Here is a 16,790-nt window from a genome sequence, read left to right on the forward strand (position 1 = left end):
CAAGACTCTGGGGATACAACAAAGCAGATACAAACCCTGATCTCTTTCTAGTAGGGATGACAGACATTAAAAAAGATAACACGAGGAAATGAGGAGTTTCATTTCTTACTAAGAAACTAAAGCAGAGAAATGGGATAGAAATTAACAGGGGCAGAGATGCTCTTTTAAAGAGGCCTCCTTAAAGAAACGAGAGATAGCTGTATAGTGAGTAATCACCTTGTGGAGATCCATGAGAAGAGCATTCCAGGAAGAGAGAACAGCAAAAATAACAGCCATGAGTATGGACTAAGCAGGCATGTTCCAGTGACAGCCAGAAGGCCTGGGGCCTGGAGGTGCAATAAAGAGGGACGGGTAGTAGGAGGGAAAGATAAAGGGTTTGGTGGAGGCCAGATCAAGTAGGGCACTGAGGACATGGTGCAGAGGTTGGCTTTTACTTTACGTTCAGAAGCAAACCATTGATGGATTTCAGTGGATTTCAAAGCTCTCGGCTGCTGTCCTGTCAAGTAATGAGACCAGTTAGAAGGCTGTTGCAATAGTTAAGGCAAGACCTTAATGGTAAAGAAGTGGCAAAAACTGACAGATTCAGAATATATTTTGGAATCTGAACCACAGGACCTGCTAATTGATTGGCATTGGCAGTCATTAATGGGCTGGGAAAATGGGCCCAGTAAGTAGAAGAAGAAAGGAAAATATTCAAGGATGACTCCTGGATTTTTGTTCTTAGCAAACAATTATATCATTTACTGAAAAGGAAAAGACTGGTGGTTGAATAGGTTTTTGTTTTATTTTATTTGAGCTGGGGGCAAGGGAACCAGAAATCTAAGACTAAAAGTCCCTTGCTCCAAAAAAGGATACCTCATATTAAAGTAGAAATGGGATCAGACCATTCCAAAGACTAATCAGTCACTTTTAGCTAAAAATAGCTTTTCAAAAGAGGAAATAAAAGTCTCCTACAATATAACAAGATGAATTTTCACCAGATGGTCATAATCTGCTATTAAAGTGCCAATATAAACTACATAATAAGGTTTAATTCTTATAAACTGATAGCTTCTATTTTGTGGAGGCATACAAATGGAATTGTCTCACTTTTTATTATTTTCAGTACATTGCCTACTATAATGAATAAGCTCAGGAAGAGTCACCACATATTCATTCATTCCTTACACATCTGTTGAGGATGGTCTGTGTGCCAAGCACTGTGATAAACCTTGGGGATACAAAGATGAATAATACACATTTACCACCTCAGTGGGGCTTACTCTTTCTTTAAAATACTGGGAAGACAGACACATAAATAATTACTCCAGAATGTGGTGAGAGCAGAGATAGAGGTATAGACAATTAGAACATCACAGAGGAGGGATACCTGGTGTAAAGGACAAATGTTAATTAACATATACGAGCATATTGCATAATTTACTCATTTAACACTTTCCCTAAATCCACTCTTTCCTAGAAATTTAAAGATTAGATTAAAACTGTAACATTTTTATTTATTTTGCTGTATTGTCCACTGAGAATTCGGGTTAACCCCCTTATTCATTTATTTGACCAGCATCTGTGTTGACCATGGGGGTGGTTAAAAGATGCATGAAGATATTCCAGCTCTACAGAAAAAGTTTCAGTTGGGGAAACATACAAAGTAAAGAACAAGTTACTAAACAATATAGTAAGTGCTATAATAGAGATATGCACCAAGGTCTGTAGAAAAGATGGAGCCCAATTGTTTGTTTGTTGATGTTACAGCAGCTACTGCTACTTCTGAAGTGCAGCAATTTAAATCTATCTTATGCAACCGTTATGGAGGTCCTGAAAATGTGCCCAGCACAGAGCCTCACTTATAGTAGGTTCTTAACATTGTTTGCTGAATTAGTCAGCCAATAAACTATTCACAGGTCAGCCTTCAACCTTTCAATAATTATTAATTGGATGAAAGAAAATGAAGTTGGCCCTGTCTTCCCTTGAGATTATTGATTATTGAGCACCAGCTAAGGAGGCCAACTGCAGCGTTATTACCCATTTGGATTATTGTTTGCAGGATTCTATCTCCACCAATGGCTATGTAAGACTCATTGGCAATGTCTCCTTGGATTTCTTTCTTGATACTGATACTTCTGCCCTGAGTTTCTTTAATGGTTAAACTGAACTATGTCTACTACCTATTACTCACTATATATTTTGAATTATAGGCAGCATCTAATAATTTTCTTCAAAGTCTCTCTCAGTTGTTTCTGGGGTTCATTTGATTGTTGATTCATTAGGCAACTGATGTCTTCCATCCTAGGTCCACCGGTTGTTCTTCTTTGTTGCTAGGTGGACAAAGGTCTCATAAATCAGGCCTCTGAATCCCCCTAGGATAAATGAACATTCTTATTTGTACTGCACTTATTACATATAAAACTGATCTCTAGAGAAAAGCCAGCTCCACCTAGCTTCTTCTGTACACGTACTAGATATATTAATAAACACTCCTTAATATACAAAGCCAGGTTTGTAAATCATGCCCTATGACTATCCTGATCTCCCATAACCTAGCAATGCCATATAAATGCCCCAGTAATAAACAGCAATAAGCCAGGATCATACTCCTTAACATAAAATGCAGCACCCGCAGGGAGTAAAGAGCATATGTATCCCAGACACATGTGTTTCTCCTATTGTCTACTCCTTAAAAACATGGGGAAAGAAAGTATTTGTGTGACTTTTTATGGTTTACAAAGCGTCACTAACATACATTAACTGATTTTACTTCATAATAAGTAAAATTGCTCAACCTCACATAAATACAGTTTCCAGTTGTGGATAAGTTTGGGGTTGACAAAAAGAAATCACATACATAACATAAAATCCCTCTCTAATAAGATTTAACCCTTAGCCAAGGATACAGAACTTAAGAATGGAAATTAGCAGGCCAACAAAGCGAAAGCAAATGCAGTGTATCTGGGGAGAGATTTTCCCTTGGTTTCCTTAAGAGGAAGCAGCAATGAAGTGATATTCTCCTTACAAGGAAGATCTTGAGAAGTAAAGGGATTTCTTCCTGGGCCATTGCCCTTTTGTACTCATGCTTGCATCATCATTCCAGAACATCTTACACTAATCATACATGTGGTCCTGTTTAAGACATGTTTATAAACATTGGGCTGTCCTGATTTTTGAATTATGTGGAGTCTTCCCAGCAACACTCTCATTAGGAGTCTTTGCTCAGGTTTCCCTGAACCACTGCTCTTAATTCAGTTCTCCAGAAATCTGGAAAGCCCATCTTCATGCTTAGACCAAATCTGAAGCTCTAACTTTCTAACTTTGAAGAAAGAAAAAAAATTACATCTCAGCTATGAATTTGAAGGATTTCACATCTTGTATAGAAACAAGAAGTTCTTCCTTATTGGTTTTAATTATGAGATTAGATGAAGAGGATTTACACCAGCAGATTAAATCACAGGACAGTTCAGCCCCAGCATTACTTAATGATTCTGGGGAAAAAATGGCGAATCCCTACAATGAAAACAATGAGAAATTTCACCAACTTTCTGAAACCAGTTGGTTTTTCTTTTGAAGTATTGCCTAATTATTATCTTCACTTCTTTATTTTCTCTTACAGAGATTCAAATTAAAGTGGTTAACAAATTATACATCCACAATTTTTCACTCAAAGTTCCCCTGTAACAATGATTTCCATATAGTAATTTTTTCATTGCATAAAAGATATTATTGTAATAAACTCTAAATTTCCACTCAGTAATTTCTTGATGGTGACTTTCTTTCACAGAGGAGGAGAAATTAAGGAAGGCCTTTATTGGTGATGTTTATTGTTCTCCTAACTCATTGTTTCATACTTTTATTTTTTCAGACTGTATTTCCAGTCTGTGTAGTCTTTCACTTTGTAATGCCAGACTTGCATGAAGCCTTTCTTGCAGCCTTATTTCTAGATAATTTTAGAGGCTGTATGAGCAGTAGTTAAAGGCAGGTACCCTGGAGATAGACTATGCTTTTTTCTTTTAATCCCTTACTATCATTTACTAATGATGTGACCTTAAACAAGTGGCTCTGTATGCTTCAGTTTAATCTTTTATAAAAAACAGATTTGTTTTGAAGATTAAATTAATTGATATACATAAAATGCTTGGAAGAGTTCCTAGCACTGAGTAAAGGCTCTATAAATGTTTGTTGGAATTAATTATAATGTAAGTATTCCAAATGAAGTGACAAGAAATGAGATTGCATCTTTAGGTAATTATTGTTTCTTTTTGTTCAAAGTTATCTAAATATCTTATTTTGGTACTTTTTAAAGTACTTTTTTCATACTTTTTAAAGTACTTTTTTGGTACTTTTTAAATTTATAAATTGAACTTCTCTGACTTTGAAGTTTGTTGACTGATAGATTAGATTGCACTATTAGGTTTATTCGGATTGTAATGTTTTTCACTAAGTCACGTTTGACTTCTGATGTAATTTTAGACATGAGCAGAGGTGTGCTGGAGCTGGCTTACACTGGCTTGGGAGAGCCTGTGATGTGTATTCTTTCTCAACTCCACATTAAATGACATTCCACTGGTGGCCTGAAATCAGCCATGGTGGGAGAATATACACCATGGAAATTGGCAAATGTCACAAATCAGAGCTTTTTTTTTTCCTAAAAAAAGTAAGTGAGCTGGTTATTAAATATTTACCACCACACTCTAGGACATAAATCCATTTAAAACAGATGAAAAATCATTCCAGAATTCTGTCAAACTCTGTCCTTTTCCTATTAAAATATATACACCTGGGTGATCAAAATATTATATATCTGTCTTTTTAACAACATGATTTATACCCGATTTTCAAGTTTTACCCCAACAGATCAACAATCACCTAATATAATTGATCTCAGAATTTTCATCTCAATATTAGTCATAAAAACTATCTGTATCTATAATCGTTTTGACACTGTCTTCCATATTTAATTACCACTAATTTAAAAATGTTTAATGTTTAAGCTCTAATTTGAGTATTATATTATTTATATTCTAAATATCCTCAATTTAACCATCTTTGGGAAAAAACTCCCTTAGCAGATTAAAAGATTAATTTTTGTCTTACTCCAGTCATTCTGGTTTAGTACAATATTCATAGTAATCCAAATGCCATATAGGTATTAATGATCTCCCACATGCTTTAATTACTACCTTAGTGTTCTTTGAAATTAGATGTTTCACTGGTCTGTTTTCACAAGACTGTTTATTAAGAAACACTCTGGTCCTTTAACTCAAAGCAGGTTTCAATTTCATCTGAACTTTCTAGAAGAAAAACACACTGTCTAATACCTTTCCAGCTGTGAGTACCATAAGAACATCTTTGTATCATAAGCGCCTAGCTAGTGCCTGACATTTAGCAGAGGCTCAATTTTGGTTAATTGAAGGATCACTACAAAAATGCCATACAATTTACTTTTCTTGACCTGAGAAGCAGCAGTTTTTCTGAAGATAAAATTACTAAGAATTTGCCATATTCTGTTATTCTAACTGGAAGTTTATCAAGGGATTGTTTTACCTGATGGTCACTTTACATGTGGGAGTCTGGTGGATGAGACTCAAAATTTGATGCATACTACCTCATAACCATTTAGGATGGCTAGTATCAAAAAACAGAAAATAAGTTTTGACAAGGATGTGGAGAAATTGGAACCCCTGTGCAATGTCAGTGGGAATATAAAATAGTACAGCTACTGTGGAAAACAGTGTGGCTGTTACTCAAAAAATTAAAAATGGAATTACCATATGATCCAGCAATTCTGCTTCTGGGAATATACCCAAAGGAATTGAAAGCAGAGTATCAAAGAGATATTTGTATAACCATGTTTATAACAGCATTATTCACAATAACTAAAATGTGGAAGCAGTCCAAATGTTCATCAATGGATGAATGGATAAGCAGAATATGGAGTATACATACCATAGACTATTATTCATTCTTAAAAGGAATAATTCTGACACATGCCACAGCATGGTTGAATTCTAAGGACATTACACAAAATAAGGCAGCCTCAAAAAGACAAATGACTGTATGATTCCACTTACATGATGTACTTAGAGTAGTCCAAATCATAGCTACAGAGATACAGAAAGTAAGGTGGCGGTGACCAGGAGCCTTGGGGAGGGGGGAATGGGGAGTTATCGTTTAATGGGTATAGAATTTCAGTGTTAAGAGATGAAAAGAATTGTGGAGGTGAATGGTGGTGATGGTTGCACAACATTATGAATATATTTAATACCACTGAACTGTACACTTAACAATGGTTTAAGGTGGTACGTTTTATGTTATATGTATTTTACCACAGCGAAATAACTGAAAAAAAAATTTGGTACACTGTTATTTTCACAAAGGCCTTCTCCAGTCACAAAGTCAATCTCAGGCAAACTACTCCTAGCATTTGAATAGGGCTTTGGATTTTCCAAAGCACTCTCACTAGTTCAAGAAATGAAGTTTATTTTGTCATTCCCATCTTCTTGCTGTTGTTTTTCCCTCTTCTACTTCAATTTATCATTCCATTATGCTTTATCACCTGCTTTCTTTTGAGTAACTTCCTTTATATTTACCTCCCTCCCATTATAAGTAAAAAAAAACAGTTTCTCTAATTAAAAAAACCAACCACCCAACCATGAGTTTTCTTCAAAAAGAGACTTGCAGATTTTCAGATGAAAAGAGTGAAGGGTGCTTGAGAAAGGAAGAAAAGTTTGTGACACAAAGGGAACAAAGAGAGGGAAAGAGGGAAGGGGAGAGAGAAAACAATTTAAATAGTGTAAGGATTCTGCTTTCCTGCACCCAATGAGAACAAAGCATGCTTAAGATGGCAGACATGAGTGCTGACTCCTTAGCTGGCCTAAGGTACAATGTGCCTGTCAATATAAGCATCTCATAGCCCTGAATCTGAGTCTAGTTTTTGAAGAAAGACTACAGATATCTCCGAAACATGAGCCTAGTATTAGAACTTCTTCTGGTACCCAAATGAAGAAACAGTACCTGCTTCTGTGCTGGGGGAGACACTCTGATGTTAAACTTAGTAAGAGATAAAAGGTCCATTCCAAGCTTTATACATAAATATTGATCATGCATATGGTAACTTTAAGAGTGACTTAAATGTTTTCAGAGTTAACTTGGGCTATTCTTGATTTACACCTTCAGCCTGATTTTAAAACCTTATCGTATTTAAAATGCGATACTACCATTCATTGTCACCCAAGCATTATAGCATTAATAATCTTTTCCCTATATCCAGACTAATTTCTGTTCCAAGCATACACTGGAATTCCATGCAAAGCATAACTGTGCACTTTCCCTTGAACTCAAGCTCAAGGAGGGGGAAACATGGAAATTTGGAGGAGCTGACCATTCTGTTGCCATTCTCATAAAATTCTGATCTACTCTAAACTCACACCCAAAATATCAGACTTAGGAAAGTAGGCCTTGTGAAGAGGTAGTTGTTTTAACTACCCTCTTCAAATAAGAGAGAGAGTGTACCTGAGCCTGGGAGGAACTCCAGAGTCAGTATCTAAAGTTATTAAGCAGTTAAAGATCAGGGACCTCCCAGAGTCTAACTTAGGACCCACAGTGTATTTATAAAAGAGGCTAGACCAGGGAAAAAACATGTTTTACACTTAAGAGATTATTGGTGAGGGTCTCCTTAGTTAATAATTGCTGAGAGCTTGGAGCTCTCACAGGGTGTTAAGTGTTCTTTTTGTAATAGTACATGCACCCTTATGTTCTTATTATATTGCACATATGAGGTTTCTTGTGTTGTCTAATTATACAAGGTTCTATCCTATCCAATGGAGATTCCAAAACTGCCTTCTCAATTAACTCATGGATATGAGACAAGAGACTTGTGTTCTTTCCGTTGGACAGCAAAATGTGCTCTCTGAAATGCAGGTCATTTGTGATATCAGGAAAAGTGTAGGCTTAAACATTGCCCAATATACTCTGTAGTCATTTATTTGTATGCTAATATCACCATTCACTATGATGGGAGTCTGCAGCTTTTAGAAATCTTTAAAACAATATATTTTAATGTTACTATGATATTTCCTGGGGACAAAACATTTTTAATTCATGAAATTAATAATAATTTCAATAATAAACATAAAATGTGCCTCATTACTGAGTCCCACATTTCAGTTCAGGGTGCAAATACATATTCAGCCCTCGAGACTTTCAGTGTCCATTTGTATGTGTCCATTTACAGGCTTTATCCGTTGCTCGAGTAAATATTAGATGAACTATCCTATAAAAGGAAGAAATAAGTATGTTCACAGAGCACAGAAGACAGACTCTATCATGCATCCTTGCTTGAGTTCTCTGTCTTTCCAGTCCTCTCTCCATATCCCCTGCCTACATCACCAATACTGAAACACATAGCTTTTCTCAGATTGTGGTGAAATATCACCGGGAGTGGCAGAAAGCAGTGCTCCTTAGTGTGGTGCTGTGTCATCCAGTATATGGGATCAGATTCTAAAAGGAAAAGTCAAAATTACCCTTTAAAGCCTTATCAATGCTTGATATGCATTAGCTTAATTAATCCTCACAGTAACTCTTTGCAGTAGCTACTGTTATTTTCTCTAATTTACGAATCACAAACTAAGACAGAAGTCTACATTGTTATAGTCCACTTTGGGAAGGTGCCATGGAGGAATCTGGTAATTCCATTTCTCAGTAATTCCAACATATTGTTTCCTCTTCAGCATTGGGAAAGATGGCTGTTTCTTTAGTTAGTACCAGATGACATAGTTATCCGCATTTATGGCCAGGATATATATTAAATTCATGTCTTTAACAACTATAATCAAATGTGTTGCAAGATGGTTGCATGATGGGAGGCATTCAAACATTAAAACCAGGTGTTACGATAGCAGGGCCACTCTCCCATCTATGGGCAATATGCTCTTTTATGACTGAAGAATCAGGCACAATTGCTCACTCTCTTTTAATTTTTTTCTTACATTAAAAAAATACATCTAATAGGAATCATTAATCTAATAGAAGTTAAATGCTCATGGGATGTGACTCCAGTTTTCAGCTTGCCAGGGACTGTTTTGTTGAACTCAGTATGGCCAAAGACCACCCTGAACTGTTGGGATGAAGCCCAGTGGTACTATTTAGACTGCATAATTCACATATAAGGAAGTTGCTTCTGTGAATAATTATGTCCTCAAATAGCTTATGTGCTCGATACTTTAAAATCAAACATCATTCATTTTTCAAGTATGTACATATTTGTTTAAGGAATAGTTCAATAAATGAAGTAATGCTCATTTTAAGGATACAGCACTTCTGCTATTTCAGAGCTCATCCATTACAGTTAGCATGCTTGGTCCATTACCTTAATAATGTATTTCAGAATAGGGCAGTCTCCACTGTGAGGGCTAGTGGCGCTGAGCAGCCTAGCACTGCAAGAAAGCATTGACACAACAGGGCAGATGTTGTCCTCAGTTTCAAATGGGCCATCCTCATGGCCCAGCAATCCCACAATACTTATCCTCACAGGGTAAACCTCAGATCTCTCCAACCCATTATTTACTACTACTTATTTTATTTTTTTAACATCTTTATTGGGGTATAATTGCTTTACAATGGTGTGTTAGTTTCTGCTTTATAACAAAGTGAATCAGTTATACATATACATATGTTCCCATATCTCTTCCCTCTTGCGTCTCCCTCCCTCCCACCCTCCCTACTACTACTTATTTTAGACAGACAACCACACCTCCTACTTTTTTGGGGAAAAATAAAAAGAAATAGAACAGAGCCTGCTTTTGTACTCAGTACAAAACTCACAAACTTACATCTGCATATAAACTTCTTTCTTGTGATAATAGAAGATTAGTCTTTCATTTCTAAAGCCAATACCTCCATCTGTGCTTTGGAACCATTTCCCTCCCATCTTCTTACATACATTATGCTATCAATAATTCATTTTTCCTTGCGTTCCTCTCCCATTTATTTATTTATTTATTAGTCACACGGTGTGGCTTGTGGGATCTTAGTTCTCCGACCAGGGATTGAACCTGGGCCACAGCAGTGAAAGCTCCAAGTCCTAACCACTGGACCACCAGGGAATTCCCTCATCTCTCTTTTAAATAATCCTGTGAAATATGCTTATCGCTCCACAGTTTAACCTTGCCCCCCAAAATTAGTTTCTATGCCATTTTGCTCACCTTCCCAAATTTCCTGAAGGCGATTCTAAACTCCTGGTCTCCTTTTCTTACCTCCTATTCCATAACCACTTCAATCTGGCTTTATTCTTCATTACTTGATAAAATCAATGATGACCATAATGCTAAACCCAACAATATTTATTCCTCATTTTACCTAATTTAGCAGCAGATTTCAACAGTGTTGATTATTTCTTCTTCAAAATACCCTCTTTGCTTGCCTTCTATGATGCATCATCACCCTCTAGTTTTTCTTCCCTACTCAGTGTTCAATGCAGGATGATTCCCTTCTACCAAGCCACTAGATGTCAGATTTCTGAAGATTTATCTTAGTCCTTTTCTCTTCTCACTGTACTGTCTCCAGCAAACTGGTATTAGTTACATCCAAAGCTTCTATCAATATTTATATCCAGATGTCTTAGACAAACTTTAATTAAACATTTTATTTTGAGATAATTGTAGATTCACATGCAGTTTTAAGATGTAATACAAAGAGGTCCCATGTGCCCTTTACCAGTTCCCCCCAATGGTAACATCTTATAAAATTACAGTACAATATCATGACCAGCTTATTAATATTGATACCATCCAGATACAGAACAGCTTCATCACCCCCAGGATGCTTCATGTTACCCCACTTCCCTCTCACCCCCCGATACCCCTCTATCCTTAACCCCTGGCAACTACTAATTTGTTCTCCATTTCGATAATTTTGTCATTTCATATATTCATTAATGCAAACACATACTTACTTGTCCTAAAATGAAATTATATACCATTTAGAAAGGAATAAATGCATAGCCTTTGGGATTAAAAAAAAAAAGAAGAATTCTTAAAAGAAAAAAATTTTTATCCTGATCCCTTAGTATGACGACATCAGGTGAGAGAGAGAGAAATAGAAAAGATGTCCAGAAGTGGGAAACTATACAGGTAAAAGGTACAGAAGCATGAATAGTTAGGACTTAGGCAGGTAATAGTAAAACCACTTATCTGGAAACGAAAAAGAAAAAAAGGTAGGATAGTCACAACAAGAAATTTCTCGTTTATTTGCACAGCTATAAATGAGAGATTTTCAACATTTTATTCAGAATGCAACACAGTATAGATTCTAAGAGACCAAATCGTTTCCAATCCTCCCTCTTGCCACAGCCAATTTATATCTCAGGTTTATAAGTCCTACTTAAACTTCAGACACAGGCTCCAGTACCCTAATTCTGTAACCTAGGATTAGGTTCACATTTGAGTAGACTGATAAATCACGTACCAGCTACAGCTCTTACAGCCTCTAGGGATGGGATAGGAGTCTGTTTCACACGTGAGGCTTCTTTCCATTTCTAGAAAAGTTTTAGTCTAATTCTGAGTTATTTTTTAAAATTGCTCAGAAGTGAGCCATGCAAATCATACAGAAAAGATGCAGCATTTTAAACTATGGTAATAATTTAAACACAGCTAAACTTGGGTTCTTCAGTATTATTATTAGTTTATATTTTCTCTAACAGATGTTTCCTTTGGGTATTTGACTCTCTGCTATAATATTTCTTCATCTGATTTATAATGGTGGTTACCATGGAAGAAGGAAATGTGTTATCACATGAACTTAAGCATAACTACAAAAACTTTCCGAGAGAAATCACTTTGATCAAACATACTTTTCTCTGTTGAAAAGAAAAGCGTATCTATTATGTTAGAAAAGAAAATTTCAGGATGTTGTAAAATTTAGTGCTCTTTCAAAATTATTTCAAAAGTTTCATTCAACATAGCAAATATACAACAGTATAGAGAGTAAGAAAAAAGAATTGGAAAACTTTTATATACAAAATTAAGATTTTATTCTGATTATGGAAGTCTAGGATATTGCTAAAACTCACTAAAATGTTAGCAGTAGTGATGACTCTGTGGGTGAGTGATATGTAAAAAATGCTACCAAATTCGAAGGTCCACTTAAGGGCTTATGCAACCAAAGAGGTTACATGGAAGAGCTGGGAGTAAATTAAACTTTGAAGGAAAGATGGCATTCTACAGATGGCATTTTTGAAGAGAAAAGGAGATTTAGCTTCGACTAGGTTCAACTCTAGAACATTTTTATTAGTTTGGGGACTAATTAGAGTATTTAAAATTTATTGAGTGTTTACTATGTGCCAGGCTATGTTCTAAGTACTTTTACATGCTTTAACTCATCTAATCCTCTCAGCAATCCCAGTAGTCAAGTGCTCTTATCCCCATTTTACAGAGGAAGAGATTGAGGCACACAGAGGATAAGTAACTTGCTGAGGGTTGCAGAACTACTAAGTGGTAGAACATGATTTGAAGCCTGGCTGGCAGGCCTGCAGTCTGTGCCCTCTGCATAGAACCTCAAATAGCCATTCACAAGTGTGTAGTCCTCTCTGTGTCAGGCCTTTGTGTATATGTTCTTAGTTAATCCTCACAGCAATTTGAAGAGCTAGGTTAGGTATTACTTGTCCATTTCAGAGATGAGGAAATTGAGATACAGCAGGTCCAGGATTAGAACCCATGCTGTATCTCATGTTTTCAACATCTGTGCTCCCAGCTTGGCCAAAGTAAAGGGCTGTAAAGTAAATTCATAGCATACAGGCTAGATAAGTCAATGTAGGCCAAATATAAAAGGATTTTGAGCAAAAATTTTAAAATTTGGACTTGATTCTTAAGAAATTCCTCAGTGTCTAGGTGCTCAATAAATTTTCTTGAATGAATGATTGAATGAATGAATAAATATAAAGCTAAGTGGGGAAATTATTACATCAGCTTCTCCTCCAGACATTTAGTGGTAGCATGGATCACACAATAACATTTAAAAACCACAGCCAGACAGAGGTAGCTTACTTATTTTCATCAAAATACTTTGCCTGCAATTAGATTCCACTGCCCCAGATCAACTACAAAATACCTGAGTTGTGGCTTTCTGATTTGAATATGCACACTTCTGAAAGGTCTGGTTAACTAAGTTCAATTAGTGAGATTTCCAGCTCTACTGAAACAGGAGGAAAGGGGGCAGGACACAACCTTTGAAAGAATGACATAGCCCAAGGACATCACATAAACTGATTAGAACCAAATGGGTCCAAGATGGCAGAGAAGTAGATTTCTACTAGACCTTGAACCTCAGCATACGCTCATTGTAACACATCAGCAAGCTAAATGACACACCCACAGGCGCCATGACAGTTCCAAGATTGACCATAAGGATCAAAAAGTGGGCGGTGGCCCAATTCCTGGAAATCCCTGCCCATTCCCGAAATAGCTGGAATACTCCTCCCACTCATTAGCCTATGAAATTACCCACCCCTATAAAAACTAACAACCCCATACCCTGGTGCCACTCTCACCTTCTGAGATGGCCCACGCTCTGTCTGTGGAGTGTGTTTCTCTCTAAATAAATCCACTTCTTACCGATCACTTGTCTCTCACTGAATTCTTTCTGCGATGAGACATCAAGAACCTGAGCTTCCTTAAGTACTGAAACCAGCTGTGTGATCTCAGTTGGAAGACACTGGGTTTTGGCCGGGTTCGAGTCCCGGTTGCATGGGTTCAAGTCCCAATCAGGGTTTTGGCCAGGTTCAAGTTCCGGCCTCGGGGGTTCAAGTCCCAGTCTGGGTTTAGGCTGAGTTCAAGTCCCAGCAAGTGGGTTCAAGACCCAATCTGAGGTGCAGTTTCACTACTATGTTTTTATTAAAATAGCTAAGCATAGCAACAGTAAAGAAGACAATTATCCTTGTAGTTCCCTGGTGGCCTAAGTTAGGACTCCAGGCTTTCACTGCTGAGGCCCAGGTTCAATCCCTGGTCAGGGAACTGAGATCCTGCAAGCCCCACGGCATGACCAAAAACAAACAAACAACTATATACATATATATATATATACACATATATACACATATATACATAAAATTAACCCAAAAAATTCAAAGGCTTCCTCAATAATCCTTGACTTTTCTCAGTTACTTCTTGAACTGAACTTAGTTATATCTAGGCTGCTAGGCTCAAATTTTAAAATGTCTTCAATTCATTCAAAAATCTTTATGGACTTCCGGCCTCTGCCACCGCTGCCACGAGCTGAGGGCCGAGAGAGTTGGGCGGCGGGCGCGACGGTCCCCGCGCAGCCATGGACTGGCTCATGGGGATCGAGAAGGGCTGGCACTTTTCACCCAGTAGCGTGGTCCTCCATCTGATCTGTGCCCAACTCTGGAGCAGTGTTGAAATTAGCTGGAAACCCCTGCTGCTCCCCTTCCTCTTGCATCTTCTGAGTTACATCATGTCTGGTGCTCCCATCATGCAGGGTTGGCTCTCCAGGATTTCCGGTCAACCGGGCTGGTGAGCCTGAGAACTGGCATTTCCAACAGGCTCCCAGGTGATGCTGGTGATGCTGGACCAGGAGCAGTGGGGAAGCAGCCATGTAACTGTGTGGAGGCCTCATGGGCATGGGAACATGTGAGCTGCACGCCCCTTGTGGAGTGTCTGCCGCCTGCACAGCACTGTCGATGCTGGGGCAGGACCGGTCTTTTTGTGGGGCCTCCACCCACAAGACACCAGGAGCACCCCTCACTGGGAAAACTTCAGACATTCTTACACATGCTTTTTCAGAGAATAGAGGAGGAAATACTACCTAACTAATTCAGTGAGGCTAAAATAAGACAAGAACCTAACAACGACAATTGCAGAGCACTGTCCTCTGTGAACACAGATGTAAAACTCCCTAAGAAACTATTAGCAAAACGAATCCGGCAATATATAAAAAGAATAACAGGTCATAACCCAGAGAGGGTTTTTTCCCAGCAATCTAAGCTTAGCTGACCTTTGAAAATCAGTCAGTATAATTCACCACATTAACAGAATAAAGGAGGAAAAATATCTCAATTAGATGTAGAAACAGTGCATGGCAAAATATTCACGTAAACAGTCAGCAAACCAGGAATAGAAGGGAATGTTCTCAAGTGGTAAAGAGCACCCGGAAAAAATCTAGAGCTCATATCAAATGTTCAGTTGAAACACTAGACTGAACATCTTGCCCTGCGATCAGGAACCAGGCAAGGATGCTCTCTCTCACTACTTCTGTTCAGCACTGTGCTGATGGTCTTAGCTGTGCCATGAGGCAAAAAAAAGAGACAGAGAGAAGAAGAAAAAGAAATAAAAGGTATAAATATTGGAAAGAAAGAGGTAGTTTGTTTGGGAAATAACAGGGTCATATATACTTATAAAATTATAGGAAACTGCAAAAAGTCCAAGAAGAAGATATAAAAATTGGAAATATTTATGCACCCAATATAGGAGCACCTCAATACATAAGGCAAATACTAACAACCATAAAAGGGGAAGTCGATAGTAACACAATCATAGTAGGGGACTTTAACACCCTACTTTCACCAATGGACAGATCATCCAAAATGAAAATAAATAAGGAAACATGGCTTTAAATGATACATTAAACAAGATGGACTTAATTGATATTTATAGGACCTTCCATCCAAAAACAAGAGAATACACATTTTTCTCAAGTGCTCATGGAATATTCTCCAGGATAGATCATATCTTGGGTCACAAATCAAGCCTTGGTAAATTTAAGAAAATTGAAATTGTATCAAGTATCTTTTCCGAACACACCCCTATGAGACTAGATATCAATTACAGGAAAATATCTGTAAAAAATACAAACACCTGGAGGCTAGACAATACACTACTTAATAACGAAGTGATCACTGAAGAAATCAAAGAGGAAATTTAAAAAACCTAAAAACAAATGACAATGGAGACACAACAACCCAAAATCTATGGGATGCAGCAAAAGCAGTTCTAAGAGGGAAGTTTATAGCAATACAATCCTACCTTAAGGAACAGGAAACATCTCGAATAAACAACCTAACCTTGCACCTAAAGCAGTTAGAGAAAGAAGAACAAAAAAACCCCAAAGTTAGCAGAAGGAAAGAAATCATAAAAATCAGATCAGAAATAAATGAAAAAGAAATGAAGGAAACGATAGTAAAGATCAGTAAAACTAAAAGCTGGTTCTTTGAGAAGATAAACAAAATTGATAAACCATTAGCCAGACTCATCAAGAAAAAAAGGGAGAAGACTCAAATCAATAGAATTAGAAATGAAAAAGGGGAAGTAACAACTGACACTGCAGAAATACAAAGGATCATGAGAGATTACTACAAGCAACTTTATGCCAATAAAATGGACAACCTGGAAGAAATGGTCAAATTCTTAGAAATGCACAACCTGCCAAGACTGAATCAGGAAGAAATAGAAAATATGAACAGACCAGTCACAAGCACTGAAATTGAAACTGTGATTAAAAATCTTCCAACAAACAAAAGCCCAGGACCAGATGGCTTCACAGGCAAATTCTATCAAACATTTAGAGAAGAGCTAACACCTATCCTTCTCAAACTCTTCCAAAATATAGCAGAGGGAGGAACACTCCCAAACTCATTCTATGAGGCCACCAACACCCTGTTACCAAAACCAGACAATGATGTCACAAAGAAAACTACAGGCCGATATCACTGATGAACATAGATGCAAAAATCCTCAACAAAATACTAGCAAACAGAATCCAACAGCACATTAAGAGGATCACACACCATGATC

The 16,790-nt window shown here is 37.4% G+C and overlaps 1 protein-coding gene across 1 annotated transcript in view; it reads left to right on the plus strand.

Annotated features, from left to right (window-relative positions):
* Positions 1-16,790, plus strand: part of PIK3C2G (phosphatidylinositol-4-phosphate 3-kinase catalytic subunit type 2 gamma) — a 394,030-nt gene that overhangs the window by 245,870 nt on the left and 131,370 nt on the right. The gene's annotated exons all lie outside the window — the stretch shown is intronic.

Source organism: Monodon monoceros, unplaced genomic scaffold (genome assembly GCF_005190385.1).
Source record: "Monodon monoceros isolate NGI ecotype Baffin Bay Population unplaced genomic scaffold, NGI_Narwhal_1 Super_Scaffold_6, whole genome shotgun sequence".
In the NCBI taxonomy this organism is placed as follows: domain Eukaryota; kingdom Metazoa; phylum Chordata; class Mammalia; order Artiodactyla; family Monodontidae; genus Monodon; species Monodon monoceros.